The sequence below is a fragment of the Peromyscus leucopus genome, unplaced genomic scaffold, assembly GCF_004664715.2.
Source record: "Peromyscus leucopus breed LL Stock unplaced genomic scaffold, UCI_PerLeu_2.1 scaffold_219, whole genome shotgun sequence".
Taxonomy (NCBI): domain Eukaryota; kingdom Metazoa; phylum Chordata; class Mammalia; order Rodentia; family Cricetidae; genus Peromyscus; species Peromyscus leucopus.
In genome coordinates, this window is record NW_023505092.1 from 57,889 (window position 1) to 66,659 (window position 8,771).

Here is an 8,771-nt window from a genome sequence, read left to right on the forward strand (position 1 = left end):
ATATCTCCCTGTGTAATGAGCTTTATACATAGCTCTGATCACTTCTTTCCAGAGGTCTCCGCTGATGAAACTTCTGCCTCAATTTGTGTTTCTTTACAATCCAGTCATGACCTACTTTTTTCTCAGACCAGCTTAGTGTTAATTTGAACATTTGTATTTTTATGGCATCTTTCATATAACATGGCTACAGGAACTTTTGTCTTCATGTGAGGCTCAGAGAGATTAAAGACTTTGTCTAAGGTGATCCCATGTGTAGGAAGCAGAACCAAGATAGCGTTTTTTGATTCTAAGGTCAGTGGGCCCATATAAACTATCGTCTACTGTTCTACTAATGAAGAACGAAATGGAATTCACTTCTGTCTGACCTACCCCATGTTTGCAGTTTTATCTTTTGCTCATGATAGTCTTCTCAGCTATCTTTGTCCTCAAATCATTTCTACCAATAAACAAAACCCAACTTTATTTATTCTATTTTTTTATCATTTTTTATTAAGGAATTTTTTATTCATTTTATATACTAATCACAGATTCTTCCTCCCACCCCTCCAGCCTTCCCCCTACAACCCACTCCCCCATTCCCTCCTCCAACAAGATAAGGCCTCCCATGGGAGTCAACAGAGCCTGGTACATTCAGTAGAGGCAGCTCCAAGCGCCCCCACTGGATCAAGGCTGTGCAAGGTGTCCTGCCATAGGTAGTGGGCTCCAAAAAGCCAGCTCATGCATCAGTGATGGATCCTGACCCTACTGCCAGGCGGGGCCTTAAGCAGATCAAGCTACACAAGTGTCTTGCTTATACAGAGGGCCTAGTCCAGTCCCAAGGAGGATCCACAGCTCTTGATCTAAAGTTCATGAGTTCCACTAGTTTGATTTGGTTGTCTCTGTAGGTTTCCCCATCATGATCTTGATGCCCCTTGTTCATAGAATCCCTCTTCTCTTTCTTCGACTAGACCCCTGGAGCTTGGACTGGTGCTTGATTGTGGATCTCTGCATCTATTTCCATCAGTAACTGGATGAAGGCTCCATGATGACAGCTAGGGCATTCACTGATCTGATTACTGGGGTAAGCTAGCTCAGGTACCCTCTCCACTTTTGCTAGTAGTCTAAATTGGGGCCATCCTTGTGGATTATGGGGAATCTTCCCTAGCACCCAGTTTTTCCCTATCCCCATGATGTCTCCCTCTACCATGGAAACCCAACTTTAAAGCCCAGTACATAAATAGTAGTCACTGCAAAATCATTTACCTTTTCTTACTCTTTGATTTTTCTTATCATAGCATTATTTAAAAAACTCATTAAGAATTTAATTAAAATTATTTGGATTATGGACTCAAAGTACTATTTTTTGGTTGGCATTGAGAGTTGAGGTAATTTCAGCAAATGAATCAAGACTTCCTCATCTGTAAAATGGGGTGAGGAGCAGTATCTATTTTTCAGACTGTTGTGAAGATCTGATAAGTTAATACTAATCAGAAACCTAAAGCATCTTGCTCAAAATAACCACACATTTTAACTTAGTGTTACAGTCTCAACTTTGCAACTTTTATATTTTCATTATAAATATTTCTGAGCACAGAGGCAAGTATCTCCCACAGAGCACCTCCAAAAACACAGTTATTTACTTTCATTTCACGTGTGATTTTTTAGGAAAGTCTTTCTATCTAATTTGAAGCTATAAGATAATTATGTGCATGTCTAAAGTATATTGCACAAGAGGATCCTATTCTGTTCTGTGATTTCATCTCAGCCATGTTTCTATCATACTCTAAAGTGCTCCTCAGTCTTTGGTGGCTTTTCCAGCGGATTCCTTGCTTGTCCCATGACCATTATTCTGTTGAGTTTTATGATGTTGATGGAGACACAAAACACTCTTTGCCTTTACCTCTGGCAGGATGTAAGGAAGCCTTTGCCACTATGAAATGAAATTCAATGCAATTTCCAACTTATCATTCAGTAAGAATAATGACCAGAATACAGTAAGATAAATTTTGTGAAGAAATTTGAAGCCTTTAAATATTTGTTCTATTGCCATACTTATAGTAGAACTTCTTGTAAAAATCATCTATTTGGACTATTAAAATAGGTATTGGTGCAGGTTTGCTTGGTTGACAATCTCAACACTCACTTCCACTTTCTTCTCCTTAGCCGTGTTTTCTCAGCTGCCTTTCCTGCTACAGGTAGTCACAGGACACATTTCTGGATCATGAACTGTGAAATACATGATTCGAGAAGGGGCTACCTGGCAAAGTTTTTTTCCTTTTATTAATAAAACATCTGTTGAAAGCGGCGTTCATTCTACTTTTTTTTTCTTTCATTGCATGTCTCAATGGTAATGATGCCTGGATTTGCAGCAATAATCTAGTGAGCATGAGAGAATAAAAGCCAAAAGAATTAGAGACTTGGAACTAATATTTGGAGAAACTGAAAGCAGAGATACCAGCTGTCTGTCTCTGGACTTGTTGTTTGGGAAACAAAAAAAAAAAATACCATGTGTATTTAAATTCTTCTATAAAGCATAACCGAAGAAAATCTATAAAAATGAAACTTTTAAACTCAAGGCAAGTTTACAGCCATCAGTTGTTAAATATCAAATACAACCTTATATGATGTTAGAGGAGAAGATACTATACCACATTCCTAAACAAGTATAAAATTGTGTTCTAAATCCTTATTGTTATTGCACAAAAAAGTAGCTTTCATGCCTTATCAAATTATCTCAAAGACCATTGTGTTGTAGGGGATTGTATCTATATGAAGGTAAAAAGCATTTTTTTTCTGATATACTAATTATTTTGAATAACTATAGAATAAATCAAATTCATGAGAATGTTACTAGAAATGTCTATCTATCTATCTATCTATCTCTATCTATCTATCTATCTATCATCCATTCATCTGCTAGCTGTCTAATCTGTGTATCATCTCTTTACTACACACACCACACACACACACACACACACACACACACACACACACATAGATGCTGGGGTAAACTAATGGAAAAGTACTAGATGATACTGGAATGGGAAAATCATTACTATCTAAGCCAGGTCTCTATTCTCACTCAGAGACTGGGAGAAATACCCACCAGTCATTTATGACATTTGACATTCTAAAGTTGTGAAGATTTTTATGCCAAAGAAGCAGAAAGGAATTATAATTGTAGGCTTTGTTAAGTCAATTCCCTAAGTAAAGAGAGGTCAGAAGCCTATTGTTGTCTCCATGGAGCAGAGGAGAATGTTAATAGTGCATTACTGAAGAGTCCTAGGAAAGTGAAACTAGAAAGGATTTACATTTTTATGAACTTTTCTGTTTTTCAGTTTATATCAGATGCATAAGATCTCTGTACATTTAAGTATATTTATTTTTACTGATGAAGACCAAACCATATATAAGTTGTTTGCATGCGATTTTATTAAAGAATGTTTTTCATTTGATCTTTTCTTAAAAATGAAAGCCTAGACCTCACTTAATATTGCTATGATCAAACAGTAAATGCAGACACTCCTATGATGAAGAATTCAATTGGCCAGGACATTTTATTTGGAAAATTATGTGAAATGAGCTATAAAAGCAAGAGATAATCACAAATATGGGGCTTGGGGATGTCTCATGACTGCCTCTCAGTGCAGCGTGCTTGCATTTTAATATGAATCACATAGATTTGCTGGAATTACTATGATGTCAAGAATCATTCCAGTCATCTCTCTGTCTTATTTAAACCCATTGTCCCAGTGTGTCTAAAACCACTCATATTAAATTACACTTTGTGGCATACCCTTTGAAATTTGTATCCGTGCTACAATAACTAAATCCTAAGATGGGGGAAATAAGCTGCCCATTTAGTGATTTGATTGCTCTTTATAGAACACAGGGAAAATACTTTCAAGATTATTGCACCACTTTTGACTTCCTTTCCTCATGCAGTACAATTCCTACTCCTTAGCACAGAGTCATAATGACCTCAACATTCCTCCTAATCTCTGCTCTCCATCATTTCTCTGAAAGCCTTCACCATTCTTTCCACACACAACTTACTTCCATTTTAGATCTCATTCTGCTTGAATGTCTCTGCACCTCACAAACGGCTTCTTTGCACAAGAACTCAGCCTCGACCCTTCTCTGCCTTGAGAACTTTTTCCCATTCCTTAACATGCGGTACACTCTGAAAAACCTTTCAGAATTCCAGAAGAAGTGATGGCTCTCTCTTTTGTGCTCCCCAACAGCTTGCATTTAGTTGGTACACTATTATGTCATGGTAGACTCTTGTGCAAACCTGTCTGTGTTTGGCATCAGGCTAGGAGATCCTTGAAAATGAGATTTGTACTTATTAGTGAATACCATATTGCTTTGGTAGGAGTATCTAGGGCTGAGAAGAAAACAAATAAACAGAAATCTGGTCTAGCCAGTGTCTCTGTGCATACTTACAATGTTTCCAAGTTCCCTTACATTCTAGCCATTTTTAGTATCATTACCCTATAGCTTTTAGACACCCAATCAAATTATATTGCTAAATATGGGAGGTAAAGAAGCTAAAATGGTATAAAAGACACAACTCCACTATATTTGTGGCTCCAGACTTGGCATATTAATCCACTGAGAGCCTCTATATTGGTACAATATGCTGCTTCCTGGAGGAAAGTGTCCTATTTCCCTATCTTGAAAAGCCCATAATTGACACTTACTCAATTATGTTTATTCTTTCATTATTCAAGTGCTTACTATTTGTCAAATGAAACATTAAGAATATAGAGGTAAGTATATACAAATTTCATGGATGCTGGCAAAAGTCCCCACCTCCAAAAGTGCATATATACAATCTGTGACAGGAAGAAACTTTCCGCAGGATAATGATTTCAAACAACCAAAAGAATGAATTGCAACACAACCAAAGCAAAGATCATGTACAGGGTGGCAGAGAGCAGCATGGATGGCAATAGGAAGCTCGGCACATGTCTCTAGCTGCATAAGCTTGCATGGGCCATTGAACTTTTGTGCTTAGTTTTCTCCTCAGTAAACTGTGCTAGTACTCATCTAAAAAGTTGTTGTTAATCAAAAGAGATACTATTTGTGGAGTTGGAGAGATGGCATTCGTCAACATAAATGGAAACAAACATTACACACACACACACACACACACACACACACACACACATCACATACATATCACACAGTGTGAATGGAAAGAGACAGGAAGAGACACAGACAGAAACACAGAGAGAGGCACCATGAGAGACGCAGAGAGAGAATATTTGTAAGACACTGTGATACTGTTAGTCACATAAAGTACATTATGAATGTGCATACTATGGGAGTTCAAGAATGGCTACCCCTGAGAAACTCTTAATGTGCTTATTTCTTCACAGTAAGGGTATTTGGGGACAGGAAATAGAGAGATGGTTTCCTTCTAGATATTCATTATCTATCTAAAGAGTGATTCTTTCAAAAGGGACCTTAGCAAAGGAATATTGTTCTTGTCATAGGAATGAAGAATGGTAAGCACTTGAATAGTTGAAAGAGTAAACAATAATTGAGTAAGGGCCAACACCCAGACTGGGCTTTCCACTCACCTCTCTCATGGGAACTCACTAATAATTGCCTGCTGTGGATATCACTGTATAAATAAAACGCTGATTGGCCAGTGGCCAGGCAGGAAGTATAGGTGGGACAAGCAGAGAAGAGAATTCTGGGAAGTGGAAGGCTGAGTCAGGGAGACACTGCCAGTCACTGCCATGACAAGCAGCATGTGAAGATGCCGCCATGAGCCACATGGCAAGGTATAGATTTATAGAAATGGGTTAATTTAAGATATAAGAACAGTTAGCAAGAAGCCTGCCACAGCCATACAGTTTGTAAATAATATAAGTGTCTGTGTGTTTATTTATAAGTGGGCTGTCTGACGGCCGGGGCTTGGTGGGACCTGGAGAAAAAACTCCAGCTACAATTGCCTACTTGCCTCTAGGTTGTCTGTGTGGTCTCTCTCTCCCCCCTTTCTATATAGTCATTAGAACTCTCTGGGATTTTGAACATGCACTTTTTGAACATTCACATTTTTTTCTTGTGATAACCCCGCATACACATAATAAATTTGTATACCTTTTCCTTTGCTTGTCTGTCTGATATCAATTTATTTCATAGACTCAATTGATCAAGTCTTGAGTGCACATGGGGCAATCTTTTCCTTTCCTTAAGTCATGATATAGCATTTAATAATTCTAAGACTTGAAAGCAGGTCATCTGAGTTGGGTGCTTGTGGTGGTTTCAGACATATATAAGGCTTGACTAGAAAGCAAAAACAAATTGAATCATATTAGGACCTGAATCTTAAGCATGAAAAAAAAGTCATGCATTAAAAAAGTTCTAAAGTAGATTTTTCCTTTTAAAAATATCATCTTGAGTATATGGTAGGTGCTTAATAAATTTCTTGCTGAAGAAATCAGCAAGAGTATAGAAAAGGGAACCAGAGGTTACAAGCAAATATGATACCTCTAAGAGCTGTGTACTAGATTCCACACTAAAATAGATGTTAAAGTATTATGTGTAAAAATTTCCACTGGAAATTTTCAAGTACAGCTTAGAATTTTGTCATATAATTCCAGTTATTTTGTCAATACAAACGTATTTGTGTATGCATGGTGTGTTCTTACATTAAAATCAAAGCTTACAGTATAACAGATGAGTAACTTTGAGAAAACCTCTTCAATTTGTACTGTAAAATCAGGATGATACAGGCAGATTTCAGGGTCATATAACATACCATATGAATGATTATTCTCATTCTTAGTCTATCATATCCCTGCTACTTATTTTCACAGTGCGAGGCAACATACATGAGCCATAAGTTTTTGGCAATTTCTTTTGCAAGTCAGAGCAAAGATAGCAGAGAAATAATCTGAGCTGAGACTGGGAAGGGAAGTAGAGGTTCTGTTGGTGGAGAGTAAAGGGAATTGTTTTCACAGTCTAGAGATCTATGGCAGAATGGAAAAAGGCTCGATTATGGATTCAGATATACATGAGTTGAATCCAAACTCCATCCCAAGTGCCAAAGCCACTGCAAAGTTCTTGATCTTGGCTTGTTCCATTTCCATTTCTTTTCTTATCTAAAAAATCACTGTATTAGGGACTTTCCAGTATTATAATGAGAAATTCTATGCTAATGTCTGAAATAGAATTGGCCCTCAAAGGACTCTTGTAGGAGTCAGCTAAGATCAAGGATAAGCATGCTGGCTTTGAGTTACAAATGAAATCACAGCCTGGTTTTTTTTTTTTTTCCATCAGCTTCTCATATACTATTTAATTGAAATCTTTTTCACATGTATGGTTATCTCATTTTCCTAAGGGGTAACTATGATATTTTGTAGACATGCCAGGTTCAGTAATGTGCACTAAAAATAATTGGACCTTCAAAAATAATGGTTTTATATTACCTATAAAATATAAGAAACTAGAAAAATATAATACTAATATTCTCTTCCTTCAGCAATGGTGAATAGCAATGTCCTGTAGCAGTGTCTCCCAAATTAAAACATTTCCTCTAGGAGGGAGACAGAGGCCAATGGGCAACAGGAAGTAAACAAAGTTCACATGATTAGGAGACCACACCCTTAAAAGCTTCTCAGGGCTCCTTCCAGTCTTAATAAAACAGAGTAAAAACCTGCAGGGGAGGAGACTGTGGCCAGCAAAATCAGGGGGAATAGAAATATTGAAAATGCAGAGCTGTCTGCAAGATGTGTAGAGCTAGAGGGTTGGGGCTCCTTTGAGTTTTCACAGTGTTGGGGTGCTGGTGTTGGGGTGTGGGATGGGATTTTCACCAGTGTACCCGCTTTTGTGTCATCCCCATCCCTGCAAGCCTCTCCCATATTGCAGTTACTAATCCTAATAAAAAACCCAGTGGGTCACTAAGTAGGACATCAGTGCAGTCATTGGTTGGTTCAGTTATGGGTTCTTTTTTGGAGGTGAGTAGATGTGTGTTTTATTTCTCCCCAGAAAAGTTGGTCCTACAGCAAACAGATGATATTTTTTTTTTACAAAGAAAAAGAAAAGTGATGTTGTTTTCTACCCCAAAACCAGAATCAGTGAAGAAAAACATTTAAAAAAAAAAGAGAGAGAGAAAAGAAAAAAATCACCAACAAAAAAACTGCGCTCCATTTTGGGTACACATACACACAAAAACCACACATAATGATTTGACTCTGCAACATGTGAGGAAAAGAAGCCAATCATTCAGATTGAAAATATCTCATCATCTCACTAGGATCTTACAGTCATGTTATGTCATGCCAATTACCTTTCACTGGATGGGAAATTTAACCAGACAGTATGATCAGACTCCATCAGTATGAGTGTCAAACATTTGGGAGACATTAAACATGACAGCTCTACTTATTTGAAGGCTTAAATGTTTGTCTTTGGTCATTTCCACATGTGAGCACCCAAAGGAAATCATTTAAATAGCATTTCAGGATTGAAGGTTTATGATTAAGAGGAAACTAGGTGGCTTGCTTCATAAGAGAAAACCATCTTCAGTGATTGGCACCACCCTGCAAAGTCTCCTCAGAACATTCTATTTTCTACTTGGGTGAAGCAGAAAGAACTGAAGAAAGAGGCCATTACACATGGGACAGTCTTGAGTGGGCATAGTGACTACTAGCAAATGCAATACACTATTGTACGGAACAAAAAGGAGAGTCCTGTGAAATATGATAGAGCTAATGTGTTATAGTTTATGCTTGAAGACTATCTTGTTAAAGTGGACAGTATTTTAAGTTAATGTT